This window comes from Astyanax mexicanus, chromosome 3 (genome assembly GCF_023375975.1).
Source record: "Astyanax mexicanus isolate ESR-SI-001 chromosome 3, AstMex3_surface, whole genome shotgun sequence".
NCBI lineage: Eukaryota > Metazoa > Chordata > Actinopteri > Characiformes > Acestrorhamphidae > Astyanax > Astyanax mexicanus.
This window is the reverse complement of record NC_064410.1, coordinates 8,046,318-8,059,727: the sequence shown is the minus strand read 5'-3', so window position 1 is coordinate 8,059,727 and position 13,410 is coordinate 8,046,318. Positions and strand designations below refer to the sequence as shown.

Here is a 13,410-nt window from a genome sequence, read left to right as displayed (position 1 = left end):
TATTAGACATGAAATTGTAAGTGTTTTGTAAAACAATCAACAACATGTGGGACAATTGTGAAGTGGAATGAAATTTAATTTATTGGATATTTTAATTTTTATTTATTTTTTTTTTTAGGAAAAAAAAAAAACTGAAAAGTGGGGCATGCAATATTTTTCAGCCCCCTTGCATTAATACTTTGTAGCGCCACCTTTTGCTGTGATTACAGCTGCAAGTCGCTTGGGGTTTGTGTCCATCAGTTTTGGACATGGAGAGACTGAAATTTTTGCTCGTTCTTCCTTGTAAAACAGCTGGAGCTCAGTGAGGTTGGATGGAGAGCGTCGGTTTTTGAACAGCAGTTTTTTTTAAGCTCTTTCCACAGATTCTCCATTGGATTCAGTTCTGGACTTTGATTTGGCCATTCTAACACCTGGATACGTTTATTTGTGAACCGTTCCATAGATTGTAGATTTTGTAGATCGATGTAGATTTTGCTTCATGTTTTGGATCATTGTCTTGTTGGAAGATAAATCTCTGTCCCAGTCTCAGGTCTTTTGCAGACTCCAACAGGTTTTCTTCCAGAGTGGTCCTGTATTTGGCTCCATCCATCTTCTCATCAACTTTAAACATCTTCCCTGTCTATGCTGGGAAAAAAGCAGGCCCAAACTATGATGCTGCCACCACCATGTTTGACAGTGGGGATGGTGTGTTCAGGGTGATTATTCACAAAAAAAATTACAATTTCATATTAGTTTGAAGCCTGAAAGGTGGCAAAAGGTTAAAGTTCACTCAGAATACTTTTACAAGGCACTGTATTTGGTTGAACAATGTAAATCTAATCTAACTAATTGCATTAAAATTTGAATCAATAGAAATGTTGTAAAATAGAAACTTGTAAATCAACTAAGCTAAAACGAGAGACCCTTTTACAACCATAAATTTGCACATTTTACCCCCACATTTACTCACCGTGTGCAACTCCAAATTAAAAGCTCTGCACCTCAAAAAATGGTTTTGCGGACGTGGCCACCAAGACAGACAATGGAATCTTTTGGAGGCAGAAATCAGGAAGTACAGCCAACAGATACGTGCAGCAAGTGAATATAAATGTCCATAAGGAACAGTCTTCTTAAAATAATAATTCTATGCTTCTTTTGTGTTTCACTGTTTATTAACATCATTTTGAACAGAGTTCTCTCATTCAAACAGCTGTGTATTGAAGTTAAAATGTCTGTCTTAAAGCTTTACTTACTAAATAAACGCCTGGTTTAAATTGGGATCGGCCTCTGAATCACAATGAAACATGTACAGGTAGGATTGGTCTGGACTGTTTGGGCCCGATATAAGCTCTATTGAGAGTACTAGCAGTAGTGACTGGTTTTTATGGCTTCATTAATATTGTTGTGGGTTTTTGAGGGTTACGGTCAACTAGAGTACTCAAACATATTTTGTATTGCATGAAGATTTTTCAGTGCCAAACGATAAAGAGGATTAGGTCCTTGCCATCTACCTGTCCATAATTATAAAAAAATAAAATAAAAAGAGATGTAGCCACTCTCCCTCTCTACTGTAGGACTATGGGTTGCTAAGCCCTCCTGTCTTGACACCACTTTCCTGTAGTCACTAGGGATGCAACGGTACAGTGTGGCCACAGTTCGGATCGCATCGCGGTTCCTGCCAGGAATGTCCGCTCAGACCATTTTTACTGGAACCCGTCCAACGTCACTGGATACGACTGGAGCAACTTGTCGTATGCAGCTTGGTCGCTTATGTAGGACGAGGAAACGGTAGCAGTGTCGTTACCCTGCTCATAACTAGAATTAGAGGAAATGAAAGAAATGATGAGTACAGAAAACAGAAAAAAATATATTAAAAAAAACATTGAAATATAACCATGCTAGACAATCCTAGTGAAAACATGAACAAAAACTTACTCTGAATCACTGCAGAGGCTCTTCAGTATCAGGCAAGCATCCACCGTTGAGCTAATCTCCTTCATTCAGTAGTGCTTCTCTGCAGTGACCTTTTCGGCATCAGACCGGTTCTTTGTGGCTGTCTCAGAAACGGGCCAAAGACTAAAAGCGGAGAAGGTGCGCATTTCTAGAGCAGAAAAACGGGCCAAAGAGTCTAAAAGCGAAGAGGGTACGCATTTTTAGTGCAGAAAAACAGGCCAAAGAGTCTAAAAGTTGCAGTAATTAAGGAGTTTAATATTAAGAGACATCATGAAATTAAACATCAATTTGAAAAATCTTAGTTTACACAACGCTGTCAAAGATAAAGTTAGTAAGTCAAGTAAAATGGTGTGTAAATGAAATAATCAGGAAAAAAGTATTATTTAAAGTGGTATATTTCATTATTTGTTTTATTACAGAGTGTGGCCCGAGACTTCAAATATATTTCTCCTTCTGGCCCCCAACAAAAAAGGTTTGGACACCCCTGGTCACAGTAATCTAAAAGGTTCAGTATCAATCTAATATTGCAAATTATATGCCTATTGGTCATGAACCCCATCTGTCACTCGTTTATAATTTCATTTAGGCATTTGTTTTTAATTGATTGGAATATACAAGAGATAAGATATTGTAATCTATATTTAATAAAGCTATGGGACACCAATTATCTAATAATAAAGGATCTTTGTTCGGTTCGAGGAGTAAAATGTTATAATTCTTTGCTTCATAGAAGCTGACATTTTTCAATTTTCTATGCATTCCACAAACATTTGAAAAAGGTTGCCTCCCCTCCAAAAAAAAAAAAAAAAACCCATAAAATTCTACAGAAAGGCCATCTGTGCCTGGAGACTTCTTTTTCATAGACCTAACGGCTGCTGTAATCTCGTTTCTTTCAAGCTCTTCCTCACATGCTTGTTTGAACTGAACTGAAGTAGATGTTACAGACCTAATACTATCCATATATTACAAACATTTGTCCTCTTATAGTTATTTATTTTAATGGAATCATTAGTAAGCATACACTGTAAAAAGTGATTCTAGCTCGAAGTAAATATTACTTAAAAAATTATATGAAACGCAAACAATTAAATTACTTTAATGTTGTTTATTATTTTTTTTACGTTTTCTGAACTTATAATTTGCATTATAAACTGAACTAAACAAGCTTGTCAAAATCTACTTAATTTTTTTAAGTTTCAAGCAACAATGTTGAACTGAGTTGACACAACTTTATTTGAATCAGTTCAAATTAAAAGAAGCTTTGGTTCAAATACAGAGCAAGACGTGCACCATTTACAGCCGTTCGACTGGCAGGTAAGCAATGTTAAATACATTTCTCCTAAAATATTCATGTCCAACCTAAAAGTTTACTTGCCAAATAACATTATAAGAGTCTAATTGTAGAAATACATACATCGTGGTTAGATAACTAGTCAGCCCTCACTTTTGGCTGACGTTTCTGGTGAGCTAGAAGATTGTTTGGCTACACAGCAAAATGCTAACGTGAGGGCTCGGTGTGTGGATAAGGACTGGGGATAAGAGTTAGCTTAGCTAGCTAGAGCATGGAGAGCGTTTTTAGCGGGAAAAATGCTAACGTGGGGGCTTGGTGTGTGGATAAAGACTGGGGATAAGAGTTAGCTTAGCTAGCTAGTCTGGAGAGCGTTTTTAGCGGGCAAAATGCTAACGTGGGGGCTCAGTGTGTGGATAAGGACTGGGGATAAGAGTTAACTTAGCTAGCTAGCTAGTCTGGAGAGCATATTTAGCGGGCAAAATGCTAACGTGGGGGCTTGGTGTGTGGATAAAGACTGGGGATAAGAGTTAGCTTAGCTAGCTAGCTAGTCTGGAGAGCGTTTTTAGCGGGTAAAATGCTAACGTGAGGGCTCAGTGTGTGGATAAGGACTGGGGATAAGAGTTAGCTTAGCTAGCTAGCTAGTCTGGAGAGCGTTTTTAGCGGGTAAAATGCTAACGTGGGGCTCGGTGTGTGGATAAGGACTGGGGATAAGAGTTAGCTTAGCTAGCTAGCTAGTCTGGAGAGCGTTTTTAGCGGGTAAAATGCTAACGTGGGGCTCGGTGTGTGAATAAGGACTGGGGATAATAGAGTTAGCTTAGCTAGCTAGCTAGTCTGGAGAGCGTTTTTAGCGGGCAAAATGCTAACGTGGGGGTTGGTGTGTGGATAAGGACTTGGGATAAGAGTTAACTTAGCTAGCTAGCTAGTCTGGAGAGCATATTTAGCGGGCAAAATGCTAACGTGAGGGCTCGGTGTGTGGATAAGGACTGGGGATAAGAGTTAGCTTAGCTAGCTAGCTAGTCTGGAGAGCGTTTTTAGCGGGTAAAATGCTAACGTGGGGGCTTGGTGTGTGGATAAAGACTGGGGATAAGAGTTAGCTTAGCTAGCTAGTCTGGAGAGCGTTTTTAGCGGGCAAAATGCTAACGTGGGGGCTCAGTGTGTGGATAAGGACTGGGGATAAGAGTTAACTTAGCTAGCTAGCTAGTCTGGAGAGCATATTTAGCGGGCAAAATGCTAACGTGGGGGCTTGGTGTGTGGATAAAGACTGGGGATAAGAGTTAGCTTAGCTAGCTAGCTAGTCTGGAGAGCGTTTTTAGCGGGTAAAATGCTAACGTGAGGGCTCAGTGTGTGGATAAGGACTGGGGATAAGAGTTAGCTTAGCTAGCTAGCTAGTCTGGAGAGCGTTTTTAGCGGGTAAAATGCTAACGTGGGGCTCGGTGTGTGGATAAGGACTGGGGATAAGAGTTAGCTTAGCTAGCTAGCTAGTCTGGAGAGCGTTTTTAGCGGGTAAAATGCTAACGTGGGGCTCGGTGTGTGAATAAGGACTGGGGATAATAGAGTTAGCTTAGCTAGCTAGCTAGTCTGGAGAGCGTTTTTAGCGGGCAAAATGCTAACGTGGGGGTTGGTGTGTGGATAAGGACTTGGGATAAGAGTTAACTTAGCTAGCTAGCTAGTCTGGAGAGCATATTTAGCGGGCAAAATGCTAACGTGGGGGCTTGGTGTGTGGATAAGGACTGGGGATAAGAGTTAGCTTAGCTAGCTAGCTAGTCTGGAGAGCGTTTTTAGCGGGTAAAATGCTAACGTGGGGCTCTGTGTGTGGATAAGGACTGGGGATAAGAGTTAGCTTAGCTAGCTAGCTAGTCTGGAGAGCGTTTTTAGCGGGTAAAATGCTAACGTGGGGCTCGGTGTGTGGATAAGGACTGGGGATAATAGAGTTAGCTTAGCTAGCTAGCTAGTCTGGAGAGCGTTTTTAGCGGGCAAAATGCTAACGTGGGGGCTTGGTGTGTGGATAAGGACTGGGGATAAGAGTTAACTTAGCTAGCTAGCTAGTCTGGAGAGCATATTTAGCGGGCAAAATGCTAACGTGGGGGCTTGGTGTGTGGATAAGGACTGGGGATAAGAGTTAACTTAGCTAGCTAGCTAGTCTGGAGAGCATATTTAGCGGGCAAAATGCTAACGTGGGGGCTTGGTGTGTGGATAAGGACTGGGGATAAGAGTTAACTTAGCTAGCTAGTCTGGAGAGCATATTTAGCGGGCAAAATGCTAACGTGGGGGCTTGGTGTGTGGATAAAGACTGGGGATAAGAGTTAGCTAACCTTGCTAGTTTTGTTTTGTATTTGTTCAAAATTTAACTTGCCTGTTGACCATATTTTTAGATCCACTTAGCGAGTTAGTTATTTCACACTGTTTTGAGTTGTGCACTTGTTCATTTAAATATCAAAGAGGAGTTCCAGGGCATAACTAACGTTACTTTGCATCTGGAGTCAAAATTCATGTTAAAGCTTGACCAGTATACGTTACACAAAAACTTCTCTATCTTCAGTGCCAAGGCCGGAGCGTCAGGAAGAAGAATGCAAGGCATAATGAGCTGTTTGGTCAAGGTAAGTTTATTTTTATTTTTAAATAAAGGTGCCAATAAATGTGCAGTACTGTAGGAATGTTTTTGTTTTTCTTACAATTTTAATTCACGTTTTTTGAGAACACTGTAAAAGAGATATTTGAATTAGCAACAGATTTTTTTAGCACCCGACATGAGTAATCTCATTCTCAGGAGAAGCTCCATCTTTGTTGGATCTTGTTGGAATAAACAACAATGAGCCTGTTTGTGGCACTTTATTAAGAACAAAAACAGCAGCATTACTTGTGCTTTTATAAAATTGATTAAAAAATGTTTTGTTTGTCTAGGGAGCAGTCACCACTGAGCCTGGTGGAGTATGTGGGGGGAACATGGCCTGCTCGCAGAACACTTTGTAAGTAAAATCTGCAGTGATTGACATTACAGTGAACTAAGCACCATTTGGGGTAGTACTGTACTAGAGGTTTTAACATTATTGACTACAGGAGCATATGCATGAGCTGAAAGTAAAATTCTCACACAATTACCCAGCAGTTCTTTAGAATTCTTTTTTAAGGGTGCTAGTTGTGCCAGCTCACAGTTGTGGCGCACAGATATTTTAAAGTAAAGATCAGTTATGCAAAATTATTTTTACTGCCTGGTTTGTTGACATTTCTCAGGGGTGGCAATGTTTATTGTGTTTATTAGCGTTGTAACTTTATTTTAAATAACATTTATCTATATACAGTACAGTGCAATACATAGACCACCCTTTGTGCACTGTGCGAGTTATTCAGAACAGAACATTGCCCAAAAGATCAATAAAACATAACTTTTTTTTGTATTTTAGGTGTATTTTCTAGTTCACAGCTGCAAAGTCCAGATTTGGGCATTTGTTGCTGTTTTTGCTTTTCACAATCCAAGTGTTCCCTTGTTCTATTGTGTTCAAGTGTGGAACAAAATATTTGTGTATTTATTTTAATTTCTCATTAAAGACACATTTTTTCAGACTCATAGCATTAATTGTCTGATGGACACATCTGAAACCATATATTTCTTAAGGGTGTTCTATAACTTCAGTAAATTATTGTATTTGTTTAATTCTCCACTATATTTTCCTATTACTATAAAACAATCACTAAACCTAACAGTAACTTCAAACTACAAAATATTCCCTTTTATCCTTATATTTAACCCAGGGGAGGGCAATACATTTTTCCAAGGTGCCAAATGAGGAATTGCAACGGTTTTAGAGGGCCAGACTATTATACATAGCTTGGTTCTGCACAATACATGTATACTGTAGGGCTGTACAGCATTTATAATAATAAAGCAATAAATGCATTTGTATGTTTGTTCTACCTCAGTTCTTTTTTTAGCTCAGTGAGAGAAATCTGGACTTTTTGGGCTTAGAGAAGTGCATTAATTTCAGGCTGAAAACCTGTTTTCTAGGACTCCAAGCTGTTTTATTTTTCAGAATTATTACTGGAAACATACATAATGAATACAATTAATGTAAGACTTTTGAGGTGCTGTTTGATTTGCTTATTTCATAGCACAGCATTCTTTTTAGGTCATTTTTTAAAATATTACACTTTTACAGATCTGGTTAAATTATGTTTATTTAGCTGTAAAACTAATTTTTGTTCCATTTTCATTCTCTGCAGGAGAAGCGCAAACCTACGTAATACACTAAGATAATACACCGTTTAGATGCGTTCGAAGGTTTTCGGTGCTGATAGCGCAATTTAGATTTACTTTTCTCTTCTAATTTAACAACAATCTCGCATGGGCCGGTTCAGCAACCCTAGTTAATTTAAGGACAAAGTATGTCTTCAATTATTTTTTTTGTAGATAACCATCTACATTTGTATTTTTTCATTTTTTAACAGGATGAGGGTGAGGTCAATATTTCACAGCACATCATGAAGATCTTCACAGTGAAGGAAGAGGGTGCAACAGAGGATGAAGGTACCATCTTTGAGGGTCAAGAGGTACTGGCTGGTCTTGGAAATGTCCCACAGGCATGTGCTGCACTTCTGGGGTTCATATATGCCTTGAATTTGCAGTACCCTAAACCACTGACATACACATTGGAAGTGTTTCAGAAGCTTTTTATGGAACAGGATGGACTGAAACTTTCTCACAAGGTGCTGTCTCTTAAAACAACAGCTGTTAATTAAGCCTTGCTACCTCAAATAGGCTTGAAGGAGAACGCTGGTGTAAAGTTGACTTGGTGTAATAAAACATGATAATTTTTTTTTTACTAAAACCTGCCAATAAATGCAAAAGTGGTTAAAAGTCTGAGAATTGATTTATTTGAGTGGTAAGTAAGTGTAGTTATATTTTAAGAAATACAAAAGCAAAAAAATTAAGGCAATAGTTTGCATGGATCTTTCTATGTCGGTAGAACTTTAATAAATTAGTTAAAACAACTCAAATTCATAGATTTTAATTTTGATTTAATGTAGTTGTGTTTATTAAAAAAAATAGTAGAAATAACTTAAATATTTTAAGTTAATGGTAGGTAAAAAAATAAGTTGATATAACTTGGTGTTTTTTAGTTATACTATGATAATTTATTTAAGTATATTTTAAGTGGCTTAGACAAGTTCCATTTACTTAAAAGAACAGAAAGTTATTTCAACTCAAAAAGATCCATGCAAACTATTGCCTTAATTTTTTTAAGTTCTTTCAACGCCTCATTTTTTACAGTGTATCATTTATTTTAAGGTAAGAGATGTTTTTTGATCACATTTTTCCATTCCAAAAAAGTGACTAAGTGGATAGAGGAAGAGGAAAAAAATACTAGTCATTGAACGCACAAAAGCTCTTTTTGCCATATTAATATAATTCTGATCTATTTCAGATTGTAACTTTGTCCGAGTAATTTTCTCTTCATCTGAAAGTTTTTATTTTTCTAATAGATGATGCAATTGTTCCATAATTAGAGGGTTTTTTATGTTTTATTGATCTGAACAGCACAATTCCTAACTTTAAACTTAAACTTCCCATCTCTGGTTATGATTCATTTGTTTATGGCCAAATAGTTGATAAGCAATAAATTTAACACAACTTGTAAAAAAAATAGTTTTCTAATAAAGTAATATTTAATTTCCAATAGCCACGCTATATTTTTTTTTATACCCTGTCAGATTCAGAAGTATCATCTGATGATCAGAAACAGGAGCATAACAATAGGAACATTCTGTAACAAACTGCACACAACCTAGACTAATAAGCAATAGGTCAAATCTGGATTGAACAGTTCTGGATGAATTACTCCAAGAGTAATATTTTTTGTTTGGTTTAAAAGTCTCCAAATATCAATTAGGGATAACTGATCACATGTAAGCAAAGTAGGTTTAAATTTATTTAGTTTAGCTGTTTTTATAGTATTTTATTGCATTATACATGTTCTCTACTGTAAGAAAGCAAGAGAGACCAACATTTTGATTCAAAAAGAATTTATTGTAATTCTATACATTCTCTGACTTTGTCCTGATTCGCAATGAGGATTTATCTCCTCCTCCGTAATTTTTTGGGGATGGGGAATGGGAGTGGGGGTGTGGGCGAAGGCGTCGTCGCTGCGGTCGCGCGCGTTGGGGCGAGGGAGCGGGCGTCATCCTCGCTCTAAGTTTCGATTATAACAGCTCAACTCTGTAAGTGGGAGCTATGTATATAACCTAATTTTGGGAGCTTGATCCACGTCCTTACTCCTCCCGCGCTCCTCCCGTCACTTCCTCTCTACCTCCGTGTCTCGCACCCACCTCCTCCCAATCTTACTCAGCCTTTTCCAGAAACTTCTCTTCTTTGGTGCTCTTATCATTCTCATCCTTAATGGTCTCCATCTTCTTCTGTCTCTCTGGCGGACCTCTCAGTATTTCATTTTCCTGCTCCAGCTCCTCCGCCTTCTGCAATTCAGTTTCCAGCTCCAGCTCCTCCAACTTCTGCATTGCATTTTCCTGCTTCAGTTCCTGCTCCAGCTCCTCCAACTTCTGCCTTGCATATTCCTGCTCCTCTTCCTCCAACGTCGGCATTTTAAATTCCTGCTCCAGCTCCTCCGCCTTCTGCCTTGCATATTCCTGCTTCAGCTCCTGCTCCAGCTCCTCCAACTTCTGCATTGCATATTCCTGCTCCTCTTCCTCCAACGTCGGCATTTTATATTCCTGCCCAAGCTTCAGACACTAACTCATCCTTATCATGCGCCAGCACCGGTCGCATAAACACACACAGGTGAGAGAGGGGTTGAGCCGTCTTTAAAACTCCATCAACACACTGAACTGAGCTCTGAATTAAAGTTAGAGAAGCTCTGAGCTGATCATGACGTTATTTATCTGTTTGCTATATTTACGCTGTTTAAAAGATTTTTCCCCCAAAAGTGGACTTAATTTGGCTCTCTACTCCAATGCCCCCTAAATACACGAGCACACTTCAAACCTTTTAATTTAGACATATTTTATTCATTATAAGTTTGTTGTGAATCTGTTGCGGTCATTATTTGTTCGTCTGTTGCTCCCCACTGTTAACATAAATTTGATATAAATGTGTTACTCAAACTTCCTACATCTGTGATGTGACTTCATTGTCTGTCTCTGTTGCTCACCTCAGTTGTCTGTTGCTTTGTTCCATTGTCTCTGTTGCTGCCCTCCATTGTCTGTCTCTGATGTTGCTGTCCTTTATTGTCTCTCTCTCTCTACTATTGACATAAATAGATAAGAATTACTTCATAAGGTACACTATCGGTATGGTCATTACAACTTAAACATAAATTAATAATAATATAAATTGAAGTGTTCTGTCTTATTCAAATCTTCCTACAACTGTGCTGGGACTTCGTTGCTATAAGTAGTCATAAACACAGACAGATATTAAATATGATATTTTCCTGGCCTGTTAAGAGGTTAACCCCCTTTTTACACCTCTATACTGTATTTTATATATGGCCTTAGGAGCAACAGGCATCTTGAGAGTAAAATACACCCTAGCTTGATCGTCAGCATTGCAAAGTGAGTGACTGAATGTTAGTCACTTAACCTACATTTCTTAAAAATCAACTAAAATCCAGACTGGAGTTATCGCAATAATATTAATAATCCGGTGTTACATGTACAATATACTATTGGGCTAAGCCGAGCCCGGCACGTTTAACGCAGGGGAGATGTAAAGAAAAAGCCCTGCACTCAGCAACTTACCAATTTTGGGCCTTTTTTTGAACAAGTCACCAATGTTTTGGGACAATGTTACCGCCGATTCTTCCGTTTTCGCTCCTTGTCTTCTTTTTTACCCATTTTCTCAAGTAACTTTCCCCTGATTCTTATTCTTTCCACAAGCTAAGAACAGAAATGGGGGAATTACCGCCACCTACTGGATTGATGTAAAACAGTCTGAACAAAATGTGTAAAGAGAAACATTAACAATTTTTCTTACTCGTCACTACTGGGGAGGGGGTTGGGGGTTGGGGGTGGTTCTGGGGGGATCGAACGAACCCTTCGATCCCCCCTGGCTATGGGCCTGATGAAGGAAACCTTAAAAAATAGCAGCGTACACCGGCTCGCACTGTTGCCAGATTGGGTGGTTTCATGCCAAATATCGAGTTGTGTCTGAAATTGTCTGGAGGACAAAAACGCTGTGATTTGACAGGTGAACAAAACTACCAAGTGTAAAGAGTTTGGAAATTTAACTTGGCGGTGTTAGTCCTGCTGATGGAAATTTGAAGCTGTGTTTATGTCCGTTATTATATGTGAGTAAGTTATTTCTTTCTTTCATTGCTTGCAAGGTTGTTTTTACGTTTTTGTTTTGTGTGTCCAATGATACAAGGCACAAAACACACACATATATATATATATATATATATAAAAATTATACACTGGGTTAAAGGGAAGTTTTGGGCATTTAACGTAGCCTGCTTGGTTACGACACGAAAATAAGAGTGGCCATGCTAAAACAGTAAAAATGAGCGAGAGAGAGAACTTAACTGGCTGCTCCAAAACCCACAGGACTACATACCCACACAACAATTCCCAGACAGTGAACAGCTTCAGAAAACGTGGTGGGTGGGGCAGTTCACAGCATAAGTCAGGGTCAAACTTAGTGGTGTAATTAATTTGCGCTAAAAAAAAAAAAAAAGCTTTACTGATTCCAAATTAATTGTGTTAATTCAGAGTTCTGTGGTTCTATCGTTTCTTAGTCAACCTTAGTATCCTACTGTTTAAAGCCTTTGTGTGGGTTTTGTGCTTATGTTTCTGTCAGCATCATTATAGTCTGACCAACTGAGTGAATTGCCACAACAGTTATATGGTTTTCAGAATATTTTGCTTCTAAAGTGTGGAACCCAATTCACTTTTTATTAGCTCATTACTAAAACATGTCTTATGGGGCGCCGAGTGGTCCAGTGGTCTAAAGAAGCAGTTTAACAGTTTCAAAGAACATAGTGATTTCTAGCTTGTAGTGTGAAAAAAAAAATATTTATTTGAATAGCTCACGAAAAAAGTCAAATGAACTGTACTTTGAACTAGTTCAGAATTAAAATTGTGAACTTTGAACGTGAACTGTTTACTTTGAGCATGTATGAACTGAACTTGAACTAGTTCAGAAAAGCTGTGAAATGGCACAACACTGTTAGCATTGTATATATGTATGTATATATATATATATATATATATATATATATATATATATATATATATATATATATATATATATATATATATATATATATATATTCAGTCATATTTAACATATATTTGTGCAATATCACATGTCTATAGTGTAAGTTATTGAGTATTATGGTGTATACTGTAAAGTTATGTATTTCATTTTATTTTTATTATTCTACTTTGTTGTAAATCTTGTTCTCTGCACACATGTACAAAATCTTGAATCTTGTTCTGGCGTAACAGAGACCACAGCAAAGAGCAGTCAAACTCAGTTACAGTGGAGACCGCCTTGCTCCACGTTTAAACTCTGCACCATTATCCTTCGTTCATAATTCTGTCCATCTCTCTAGCACACATGCTATGCCTCTCCCTCTTGCGTGCACACACACCCTTAGCTAAATAACCATTTAGCTATCATTTTATAAAAAATACAGATTGCTGTTTGTAATATTTGTGTTTAGATTGGTTTGTGTTTTAATAAAATGTTCCTTTTATTTTCAAGTTGTCTGTGTTGATTTCCTAAATTACTTAATTACTAAAACAGGCACTACCAGATATAATACTTAAACCGCTGTTAATGATAGTAAACTCATCGCTCACCCTAGGCCATGTACCCAAAGCCTTTAAAACAGCTGTAATTAAACCTCTGATCAAGAAACCAAATCTTGATCCTAGTGTACTGTCTAACTATAGACCTATTTCAAACTACAGTTTATTTTTAAGATTGAAGAAAAAGCTGTGGCCCAACAACTTTGCTCTTACCGGCAAAGAAACCAGATCTATGAAAAATCCAGTCAAAACTAATTCCATCTCTCTGGCTTCCTCAGAGTTACTGACTGCCCACCTGTCTGACCCGATACTGATGCAGGTTGGACCCTCAGGCGCTCATGTCCCCCATCTGGCCAGACTGGAAGTTTCTGAAGTCAGCTCTTCTCCATCCACCACCCACCACAGATCAGCTGCTCATCATCCATCTC

General features: G+C 38.2%; 2 long non-coding RNA genes across 3 annotated transcripts; one reads left to right on the top strand and one right to left on the bottom strand.

The window, feature by feature from the left end:
- Window positions 1–1,129: 1,129 nt before the first annotated feature.
- LOC125799410 (uncharacterized) lies at window positions 1,130–2,090 on the bottom strand. The gene is made up of 2 exons (XR_007438306.1): window positions 1,915–2,090; window positions 1,130–1,794 (listed from the first exon to the last, which is right to left on the bottom strand). It is a non-coding gene; the product is annotated as an uncharacterized LOC125799410 (long non-coding RNA).
- Window positions 2,091–3,115: 1,025 nt separating this feature from the next.
- Window positions 3,116–8,078, top strand: LOC125799459 (uncharacterized). 2 transcript variants are annotated; one of them, XR_007438437.1, is made up of 4 exons: window positions 3,116–3,246; window positions 5,763–5,820; window positions 6,125–6,189; window positions 7,667–8,078. It is a non-coding gene; the product is annotated as an uncharacterized LOC125799459 (long non-coding RNA). The 2 variants fall into 2 exon arrangements; XR_007438436.1 differs by lacking the exon at window positions 3,116–3,246 and having other exon boundaries at window positions 4,118–5,820.
- Window positions 8,079–13,410: the final 5,332 nt, after the last annotated feature.